The 12,278-nt window shown below is 34.2% G+C and overlaps 1 pseudogene; it reads right to left on the bottom strand.

The window, feature by feature from the left end:
* Positions 1-1,877: 1,877 nt before the first annotated feature.
* LOC148948189 (uncharacterized) lies at positions 1,878-3,711 on the bottom strand (annotated as a pseudogene).
* Between the last annotated feature and the right edge of the window lie 8,567 nt (positions 3,712-12,278).

The raw sequence follows: 12,278 nt of genomic DNA, 5'->3' as shown, positions 1-12,278 counted from the left end.
TGTTTGATTGCAACATTGAGCTTATGTAATTTACACTTATTTTTCACTTGTTTTATGAAAAGTTTCTCTATGTTCACTAAAGTTAAAAGTTAGATACATAAGATTTCACACTTACTTCATCATTCTACGTGTCTATAATACTCACATAATTTATCAGTCTTACTTTAGGCTCCCATTCAGTTAATTACTTTGTTGGCTAATTGTTTATGGTTTGTCTTCTTGGCGTTTCGCTTTTTGGCACTTGTTCCATGGGATAAGCGTTTGCATTGTTCATAAGTATGACTATTGCACACAATTGTCCGTGCATGGTTTGTCATGTAAAATACGCGGGTTTGATGTCACAGGGATGTTGGAATGTCTATTGGGTACATATCCCTTGGGGAATTGATTACATGAAATGGGTATATTGATCGCTGGGCTGGGTATCTCTTCTTGGACACTTTTGTTTTTGGGAAAATCTAATACTCGTACAGTCTATGTTTTCCGCAAATTGATCACGTTCAGTCCATCTTTTATTTGGACTATGGGCTGTGTTTCGACATTTAACGTTAACTATGGCAGGATCAAACCTGGATCTTAGGGCCTTGGCTCGACGCATTTTCTTTGATTCCCCGTTAAATGATGCACAATCATTGAGGGCTTGATTATGGAGATTAAAACATTAATAACTGGTTGATCTTCTTCTCTGAACACTTCTTTTTGGGAAAAAGAATTCTAGCACGTATAGTTTATATTTCCCATTAAATTGATCATGTTTGGTTCTTCTCATGGTGGATGGATTGGTTTTGTGACGTCTAATAATGACTGGATAGAGTCAAAACTTCAGCTTTTTATGTTGGTTCACATATTGTCTCTGATTTTGGGCTTAAGACATATGATCCTTGAGGGATTGACTCTCGGGTTATTCTTGGTGTTTCAAACATTAAATCCAAGGCCGTTGCCGTCTGAGGAGAGTTATCGACGGTCTCTCCGTAGTTTTACGACGTTGCGGTCGTGGTGGTTCTCTAGGTAATTATTAATTCAGATATAGACGTATATGTGGGGTTCTTGGTTTGCCAATATTGCTTGAGATAATATTACCTGGTACTAGGCTTGGGTGACTTGGAATGTCATCAGGATATTGTCTTCAGGGACTTTCTTGGTGAGTACTTATCGGTGGTTGACGAATGATGAGAGTAGATGCTACTGGGTTGTATCCGTGTTGCTTGCTGGTACACTAATAATTAATTTGCACTGGTTACTCTGCTTCCTAGAATATAAATATCTGGGCAGAATCATATGCTCTTTATAATTACACAAGTTACGACACATACAGCAATAATATACAATTTACATAATACCATGCGGGGACTATTTTATAAATAATAGTCGTGATTAGTCATATGAATAATATCAATTTTAGTATGGGTACAGTAAAATTCAATAGAGCAACTAAGGGCAACTTTCATGCTTTTATATGTATGTTGCAGCCATCACTAGATTACTATGATATAAGCAAAGTTATTATAGGATAAATGATTATGCTTACAAAAAATAACACTATAAGATTTTCAAGATTTGGTGACTATTTGTATACATGTACACATGTGCATTTGGCACATGTTCTATGTTCAATACATTTTTAAATTTTATTCAACACTCATCTGCTTTAGCATTTAATTTTCTATTATGTTACTACTTGCGAGGTAGGTTACATGGTTTTTGTGAGAGGTCTCGATTTACTATAAGTTTTTCAAATCTTTACTTGTTTATGCGCGTCCACGCCGCTTAAGAAATATATCTTAGCAGCTGTATGGGCTTGCACAAAAAAACATTAAGTGAAAATTTGGGATTGGACATGGCACGAATGAGGACCTCAATTCCCATTCGCTCGATCACGTCCTCCCTTACTTTTTTTATCTTAAGGGTTATCAGGGAGTTCTGGGTTTAGGTTTTGCATCTCACTCGGCTCGATGTGATCTGACTTTTCTCTTTTTCTACGTGTTATTCTCAACACTTTTCCGTAATTTAGGTTCAATGCGATTCGTATAGAATACGAGATTATGAATACGAATCCTACTGTCAGGAGGATATACCACCAAAAATTTGTCGAAAATAGTCCGTATCTACTTTCTACATACGTCAGCCTTTGATCTTCATTGGTAAATAGGGGAATTTGAGAGTCTAAGGCTTCTTTTATTTTTGTTAGTGGTAAGGTTCCCTTGATATTCTCTATTTTTGACCATATCGTGACCCTTACTTCTTCCTTTTCAATATTGGGAATTGTATACGATAGATTGACTGGTTTGAAGTTGTTTATCTTAGGACTTATTATATTCGTGCTTGTTGTTATCAGTGGTGTTTGCACCGTGGCTTCCTTGGTCACCAGCCGGCATCCTTGTTTTATTGTTATTGTTCCTATGTCTTGTAATAGTAGTTCAGTTCTGTATCTTGGATCGATTCTTTCTGTGTTATTATAACATGAGATAGTCCCAACTGTTTCTTTTGGAACAGAAAACAGCCACAGATCATTTCTAAGGTGAATAAATATTTATCTTTTAGTACTGCCTACTAGTGCTTCGCATGAGTTGGGAATTTCTTCTTGTTGAGTCTCTTTTAAAAATATATCCAACATACATGATCCGGGTTTTACGTTATAAATGGGCAGTGTTAGTTGGCATGCTAGGTTTTTGAATGCTACACATTCTTTTAGGTCCTGAGGATTTGCTAAGGCATATTTCCTCCTATCTTGATCGACTAGCAAGTATTCCGCTTCGGGGGTGATAGTAATGAACGAATTAGTTGTGCCTATATTGGCTGGAAACGTGGAAACTTTATACAGGTCATATATTTATTGTTGATTTATTAACGGGATTGTTATTACTGTAAATAATTGTTGGTTTATTTCTGTGATGTGAACCTTCAGCTTGGTGTAATAGTAGAATAAGTTTGCCACTTCCGGTTCTGTTGGTAGATGTAGTCCGAACGTTAAATGTGTTTTTATTTCGTCCAAGATACTTTTTAGGTTCGTAGGATCGACTCGGTCATACGACAAGGTTCCTCCGGTAAGGGCAAATAATGCAAATTCAAATTTGCTAACGTCAGTTGCCAGGTTAAGTAATGACATTGTCACTATGTCTAGTGATACCATGGTGAGGCTTGAATCGGTAATCACACGATCTACTTCGTTTTTTAAATAATTCATTATATTTACTGTCTTTGATATTTTCTTCGAGATTGCCTCAATTTTGTCTCTCTGGTAATTGGCTATACTGGCTTGTATTTTTTGGACATGTAAGGTCACGTTCATGGCGCTATTTAGTTTTCCTACGTTTTCCCTTAAGATATTTAGGTCTTCTTCAGTTGAAAGTCCAAACAAACGTGAGGCTAATTCTCCCATGATAGGTATTAGACTAGTTGATCTTCGATATTTGCTCGAAAAAACACTTCAAAGATTCCTGTGGTACTTTGTTTTAATTTTTGTATTTCTGTATTGAACAATTCAAATAGTGCTTGCAGTCTCTGTCTATATAATATTAGGAAAGACTGGTTAATCGATACTCTTAGAGCGTTTTTCTCGTTTAGCTCAGGTAATGGTTCAATATCTTCCTTCGCTGGCTCATCGGCCATTGCTAATCTAGCACAAGTACGTTTACCGTCTATTGTCCAACATTTCTTGTGTGGGTAATCGTCTTCTTCCTCTTTCTTAGTTTTATTTTTCTTTTCCACTGGTTGAATCGCTTGTACTTCTATCGTTTGTATTTCGGTATGCCTTGCCGGGATTCTTGCTCTAAAGCCTATAGTAAATACTCCAATCGACTGGGTGTGGTAATGCATGGGTCCTGTTGACCACGTCCATTTTGTAAGTATCGTTGGTCTTAGATAAGTTAGTGTGGTCAAATGTCTAGGTGCTTTCTTGCTAAGTGTGCTCATTTCGGTGGTTGTGCTCGTCGTAAATTCTGACATTGAAGATTGTATATCTCTCACTGGGGTCTCATATGTAGGCGTGGTTGTCTTGGTGTCTTTTCTTTTTCTTTCTGTAGGACTTTTATTCTTATCATCTTGTTGTCTGTTTGAGAATTTTAATACCTTTAGGTTAATAATTTGTCTGTAGTCTTTTTCCTTCGTGAGTTTTGATAATATTTGTTTTGTAATATTTTGTTCGGCATGATTTCGCCACAATTCCTTGAGGAAGGTCCATACGCTCGGTAATTCATTTAGCATGGCATAATTTCCATCAGAGAGTTTATTTTTCTTAGAAGTTGTCAAGAGGGAATCGGTAGTATATTTTGCCGTGGTATATTCGTCTATAGATCCGTCCATGCTGCTTAATTCTCTTTTTCTCCTGTTTCCCATATTGTTAGTTCCTAGAGCTTTGTCGATTTCTGCCATTTTCTTGTCAAAATCGTCCACTAAGAATTTCGAATTTAGTTTGGGAAGAATGGGAGGTAGATTTCCTGTATTTTCCTTGTGGTGCATATCTTTCGTGGCCTGCAAGCTTTTATCCGATCTTAAGAATTGGAATATGGAATCCTTTAATTCATTGGTGTTTTTCTCCAGTCTCATTACCTGTTGAAATAGGGTTTCAAACGGTTTGGGATCCAGTTTCATAAATATTTTCCAGGCATTGTGGCTTGCAAGTAACGAGTTTTCATGTTTGAAGATTATTCCATGTTTTACGATGTCTTGGGCTATAGTTTGGGAAATGAAGATTGTTATGACACTTTTTATCCATATCATTTTTGCCGTTTCTGGAATTTAATATTTTATTAGAAATTATACGGGAAAACTTATTATGATTGGTAACTGAACGAGAACTTAGATTCCTATCATTTGTTCTTTTTTTTTTTCATTAGAGATGGAAACAAGGTACTAATGATATTGTATTTATGTTTTCTTTTGATAGTTTTCGTTGCCCAAAGGAAACAATATGAGATTAAGGTTCGTGGTCGTACAATTCGTCACTACAAATTGTATGGTTATCGTACCGTTGATTCTTAGGCTGGGGGGGGATAGATATTTTAATTACTTTCACATAAGAATTTGATTGTTTTCACATAAGAGTGATTGGGTTAACTTTAATTATTTTGATTGTTTCAGCTTTTTTGTTTTCTTGGTTACTTTTGATTTTGATTGATAAGTTTTAATTCTTTTAAACACAATTTCATTTCTTCTCGCTCTATATAGTACACTCTTTGGATTATATAGGTACTGTTTGTAATATTTTACTTCTTGGAGGGGGTCATGTTTCCCTTGATATTTTACACAGTTTGGATTTCCTTCAATTTTGTAAACTAATTTTTGCTTTTTACATTTGTCGAGGAGTAGTAAATCTGTCTGGCAAGGACCTTTAACATACCAGTACCGGATTTTATATTGTTTTTGTAATTTCCTAATTTCATGTTGAATAAAATGGAGGTATTTTCCCTTTCTACCGTTATATTTGATTCCTAATTTGCATCTCGCTGGCCTATATTTTGGGGTGTTTGTAAGATCTAGACCGAACTCATAAGATTTTATGTCAAATTTCCTTAAATTATACTTAACGTCCCATTTTTTCGCGAAGACTTCCTCCCCTGACTTATTCACGACGATCATTGCAGCCGAGTATATGACGTTTTCTTTGGCATGTTTGATACATATGTACTCTGTATCGATAATTGCTTTGGCCTTTTCTTTATTTGGTCCTTTCAGAACATTTCAGAACAATGGCCAAAAGAAGGTAGTTTCTATTGATCTCTGTCTAGTTAATAATTTTTTTTTTCAAGATTGGTTATGATCATGGTACACTCTAGGTCGAAGTCAAACTACTTTTTCACTGGCAATTCCTCAATACATCGGGTACTTATTCGTTCAACCGTAATTCGAGTCATCTGACCTACATATTTACCAATTTCGAATGAAAAGAAAGGTAACTTTAGGTTGAGACTGAAGAGCTTTTTCACCGGTGCCTCCTTGCACCTTTCGCGTTGTGGGTTCGGACAAGAATACTTCACTATAGTCCCGTAGTCTTTTTAAATGACTTTGCGGTCGCCTTTCAGTTATTAAATTACAGAGATCTTCGAAGAACTAACTTTTTGTCGATATACCGATAATGTATATAAATATCATGATATTTACCTTAATTAGTAGTTCCCTAAATATTAATAAAATACTGGTATATAATGCATTTTCTTTTTTTTTTAATTATGATAATAATAGACTTTCATAGTTATAACACTTCAGGTAATATTATAGGGTTCTTTCATCATTCATTTTAACGAGATTATTTATATATACAGTTTCTTCCACTGTCGTTGGGTTTTAATTTCAATATGGGTGCATAATTCGGCAGTGCCGCCATTGAATTTGGAGATGTAAGCAAATAGAGTAGTCGATAATTTTACCATGACGAAATATTTGGGCTGAGAAATTGGAGTTTGAAAATTATAACATTTTTACCGTTTTCAGGTATATTTATATACATTAAGTCAACTTATAACTGGTTTGGGAGGTGCAGACCCTCCAAAATGACGGTTCTGTCATTTTTTCGCATATTTTGTCCAATGACTTTCCGGCACAACTGAGATAATTACAATGGGTCATTGATTATTTTTACCACGGAAAAACTTAAGTTCATGTGTGATTGGCAACAGCATAGTTGCTCACTTACTATTACGTCTAATCCAGGGACTATTTTTCTTCCGAAATTTTCATCTTCTTGGAAGAAATTCAGGGTTATTTTCTTTATGTCTTTATATTCTCTTGGGGTAACCTGAAAAATTGCGGATCCCATTGAAGGTTCGAATCCAATAAACCCTTCAAGTTGTACTTAGTAAGAAATACCGTTGCTAAGTGCCCTTCCCCGAAAATGATCAACAGTGAAAAAGATCACTGGGCTTAAACACTTTCCATGTATCGGACTTTTTTTGTCTATTCTAATGTTGGGGGTGAGGTTAGGGTAATTCCTTCGAGTCACTTTTTATAGGGAGATTTGTTTGTATTCTCATGAGAGCTCGCCGGTCAAACAATAATGACAAAAGGGATATAATGCACCACATGTCACGCTATTCGACCAGCGGGTCCCCATGTTATAGGGTAGTTTTGTCCAACTTCAAAACCATAGTTTTTCCTTATGTGGTGATAACTATTCGTAACTGCATGGTCGTTTCTCATAAGAGAGCTAAGGCCAAACGGCAATGGGATGTTATATATACACCACCCAACCTTTCCGCTTTGCCACAGCTTCCCATCACCGAGGGGCCATTTTAAGAAGTTTGACGAATAATCAGTTGTAGTGCTTGCCAAGCAACGTCTTATTGTGCAATTAAGTCTCACATCCACGTAACTCTTTTTTTTTTAACAGGGGGTGAAAGTCAAGTGATTGCATGGTGGGACGAAGTACACCATGCTCATTCCCGGCCCTAACTTCCCATTGGTGGGGGATCGTACGTCTTCATGATCGTATATTATCGGGACATTTGAATTATTTCTTTTATTCCGTGTTTAGAGCACTTCGGGGGATTGTTCACTGATTATCGTATTTTGCTTTTATGAATTATAATTGCCATGTATATTGAGCTTTCATTAATTGCCGAAAGTGGAGAAAAATATTTGTTACCTTCGAAGTGTGAGGGATGTTAATACATTTTCTTCGGGTAAGGGTATGCTTCACTTTGTTTAAGTGTTATTTTTTTAAATAAAAGAAAAATTTTTTTTTTAAGTACTGTGCTAATTGCATGAAGTACTACTACTGGTTTTTTTTTTTGCTAAAAGTATCTTTTACAGGGTCTGAGTGGGTTTTCGATTTTGAATCGTTAAGGAAAGGATTGTATTATATTACAGGTTAGCATAGTTCAATTAGTGTGATATCTGTTGATCGGTTTGAGTGAACTCCAAGGTTTTTTACTAGAATTTTTTGTGACATTCAATCTCTGTACTTGTTGATTTCTTATTTACAACAAAATTTTTCTTGAGTAATCTATGATTAACGAGGCAAATTCTTCTTTTTAAACGATCTTTTTTTTTTAAATATCCACAGTTTCAATTATTTTCGCTAAGCCCCTTTTTTTGAAAATATAAACTTATTTTTTAATGCATTCAAAATTCAGCTATTAGGCTGTAATGTTTTTTTTTCATTTATTTTAATATTTCATTTATCCGTGACGCGACTAAAGTATTACTTTCATCGGCTTTGTATATCCTTAGTTAATGGGAGTTACGCGAGTTGAAGTGTAACTCATTTACTTTTAAGGTGTCAAATCATCCCTCTCCTGTGGCGGAGTTAACGCCACGTGGTAGAGATACTTATTATCCAGCGCGGTATTACTTAAAAGTTTTGGTAGCTTGTCATAAGCCATATGAATTTAATTCCTTTATATTTCCCAAATGAAAATTAAAATAATTTCGTTGATGTTATACTTTGATGCCACGAAGATGCCGCACGACTAAGGGGGGGGGGCTCATAAATTTGACTTTAAAATTAATTATGTATCTGTGATTCTTTTTTTTTGGCATTTTATGGCGATAATCTTTAGTAGGTTATCCTTTTGTAAGAGTTTGATTCAGGGAGAAAGTTCGATGATTTATCCATATTGATTTGGGGTCTTTGAAGCATGTTTCAGAGCAAAGGGCAAGAGTACTTTACAGGTGTTAAAATCTACACTTGATCTCTTTTATTGCTTCAACTTTCGCTTGATTGCTTTAGAAACTACCCTTGAATTGTTCATATATATGCTCATTATCACTTTGTTAATTTCAGTAAGGGCATATGCTCCTCAGTGAACAAAACTTAGCTTTTGTAAATATGGTGATTCACTATATTACATTTCTTGTTGGGGGAATAATGATTCGCAGGGATTCAAGGCCGTGACTGGTTTTAAAGGTTAGTAAAAATTGTTAAATACTGTTTTGTTGTAGGTGCACTTATGAGTTACTATAATTTTTGGAAGCAAAAAAAAAATTCTCTTTCTTTTTTTTTACACTGATTAGTTATTTCTTGCATTACTTGATTTATGAATTATTTTGGTTTAATCTGTATTTTGACAGGCCTATATTGGTTTAAAATTTTTTTTTCTTTTACCTACTCGTCTTGGCGATAAGTTGCGCGGTTTGCGTTTTTTTAGAACCCGCATAAATTGAACTACATTTCTGAAGGAGAATATATCTACTATTGTCAGATAACTATTAGCCTAATTGCACGTTGCCACTTCTTATAGCGCCACATTGAATTTATGGTCCAATTTTACGATACTTGCTATGTAATAGTCTGTTAAAGGCTTTGGGGATTATGATAATTTAGGAATTAACTTATTGGTTTCATGTTTTACCCTTCTGGCAGGCTATTTGAGTCATTTATTGGTCTTATATATAGATAATATAGGACTGACTGCAAGATCGTAAGCGAATAATTTTTTTATTCAATATTAGGTTCGCATTTGGTATTACCAATCATGATTATCTTCCAATCACAGTTCAAAATCTTTCCAAAGTTAAGAAATTGTCTGGCCTAGAAAAAAGTTTTTTTTTTATTTTTTTTTCACAGGTTATTCTTTTATGTTTTAATTGCGCGGTTCATTTGTATGCTTTAATTCGATTTAAGGTAAAATTGGTTGAGTTTATTGCTGCAATTTTTAGGGTTTTTGATGGTTACATTATCCTTTGCCTTACATTATCCTACCAGCTGTAAGCCTTCTACTGCTTTTGCTAACTGTTGCAAAACTAATGTGTTATTCAGCTACTGGTTAGTTACGGTTTTTATTTATGGTACAACAATTATCTATTAGGGAAACATATTCTCTATAGTTGGCAATCAAAAATAGAAATAAATCAACATGCGGTTTTTTCGTCTTAATTCTATTTTGAATCTGACTTCTTGGTACGATATCTTGGAATTTTGATAGTAATTTCACGTATTTCGGCTTTATGGAAGGTTTTTCTTTAATGTTTGTCACTCTTGACTTAGAGGATATGTGAATTGATATTTAATTATGCCATTCAAGATATTCATTTAACCGAATAGGCTAGACCACAAATGTAGGCTGGGCCACAAAAAAAAATACTTTTTCCTTTTAGGTTCTTGTTTTCCACATATTTATTGGGCTTGTTTTTGTGACTCACGGATCACACTGCCTTCGTGGTTTTATTCGTATTTGTGGATATATTTTCTGTTAAGGATTATATCACACTTTCGTAAGTTGAAAGGTATGCGTCAAAATTAATATTTTAAGTTCTGCAATTTTAACTTATTTTTACGTTTTATAGAGATTTTATATAGGACTTATTTTTACATTTTTCTTGCAATTTATTTTTACGTTTTTTAAGGTTACTAAAATTTTCGTTTTGCGTCAATTTTTTTTTTCGCAATTAATTTCCTTTATTCATTTAGGTTTCGGAACGGAACTGTGTATTATTTTATTTATTTTCTATTATGCCAGACCACTCTATGAGCAATACACGGTTAAATATATAGTTAAGAATATATTATAGATATCAATTTTTGATAGCAAGCTATATTTTTTCTTTTAATCTCCTCATTTTTATCAGGACTAATTTTTGCTGCAGGGGTATTGATATTTGAAAAAAATTTTGGCATGGTAGGATAATTCTTAATTTTTAGGTGAATAAGTTACCTATTATAGTTGCGCAATTGATAAAAAGCGCGTAATACTACGCGGGTCATATGTTTTTCTTGTTAACGAAAAGATGAAAAGCCTTTTTGAGTTTTATTGTGAAATTTGGGGAAATTGGTTTGTGAATTCTTAAATATAAGAAGGGATTTGAAGGAATAGTAAGGACTGCCTTTGTTGTTCTGATTGATTAAGAACTCTTTGTCTACAATAATGAAAATTTGCATTAATATTTAAGGGAAAATTAGCGTATTTCCTACTCTTTGGGTTTGAGTGGAGGCCAACTAGCACGCATGGTGCATGCTGGGGTAACTAAATAATCTTAATGTGACAACTGTGCCTTCTACCGGTATTAAGGGTATTTTTTTGTATTAATTGGTTGGTACGTGCATTTTTGAGGTAAAACAAATGAAAACGCACGGGGGTAAGGGGGGGGGGGTGTGACTAAATTTCGTCGTGTTAGTTCTTGTAATTTTTGGAATGCATTGGTGTTCGTGGTTTTGGTCGGAGGAACACGTAAGCGAGTCTATAAATTTACCATTATTGTTTTTTTTAATTTTCGGAACGCATAGCGTAATTACTGGCGTGATATAGTCTCCAAGGATTAGCACTTTGCACAGGACCACATGATTTGCATAAATAATTTTAACGCTAAAAGAAATGGTATTAGTTCAGTAAAAGTTGGGAAAATATAATTTTTGGATTTGGGAGGTTTCTTTGGATAATTGAATTTATTTAAAGACTGAGATGAATCTTTTTTATTTTGCTGGTTGATGAAGGTCTTCTCTTGATAACCTAATCTTCACACCATCACAAATCTTATACGTAAAATAATATTCGCTATTTTATCAGGAAAAGGTACAGTTTTACTTATAATTATTTTTGGTTAGTTGATTTTTTGGCAGCATTTTCAGTTTATATGATGATTGAGGCCTGCTTCTGTTATGTAGATTGACAGGGGCCCTATATCTATAATTTAGTTAATTATTGTATGCTTATTTGCAGGTAAATCATGCCTCGCATTGTTACTCTCTTACATATATATATATATATATATATATATATATATATATATATATATATATATATATATATATATATATATATATATATATATATATATATATATATATATATATATATATATATATATATATATATATATATATATACATTTAACTAACTAGTAACCATGATAAGCTTGCTTATTATGTTGCCGTTGATTACCTGTTTTTCCAATTGTTTCTTAGCTGGGTGATTAATACGATAAAAACTCGCCTGTATACTTTTTTGACTGAATATTTTAAGTTGTTTGGTATTTTATAGCCTTTACGGCAAGTTTGGGTGGTGGTTATTTCCGGTCATCTTTTCTTTTGATTAAATTCCGTGTTTGATTAGATTTCGTATTATTTGATTCCGTATTAGATTTTTTTGAAAAAAAAAATATCCTACAAAATTGATCTCCGAAGGGGTAGAATCTATCCTGAAGAACTCTCAGCTTATCGAACATCCAAATACAAACAACCAAGCCTTTGGAGGAACCACACACCGAAGGCCAATCCAAGCGCCGATCCGAATACTTTATTAAAATTAAAAGTAAATTTTGTATTATAGTGGTTTGAGGTTATAAATCGATAGGCGACCGAATCCAGGACACGGATTTTGATCCCCGTGCCCTGAGGTAAATCGTCT

Source organism: Artemia sp. Qi Xiang Cuo, chromosome 10 (assembly GCF_049724085.1).
Source record: "Artemia sp. Qi Xiang Cuo chromosome 10, ASM4972408v1, whole genome shotgun sequence".
NCBI lineage: Eukaryota > Metazoa > Arthropoda > Branchiopoda > Anostraca > Artemiidae > Artemia > Artemia sp. Qi Xiang Cuo.
The sequence above is the reverse complement of the archived record's forward strand: the minus strand, read 5'-3'. Positions and strand labels throughout refer to the sequence as shown.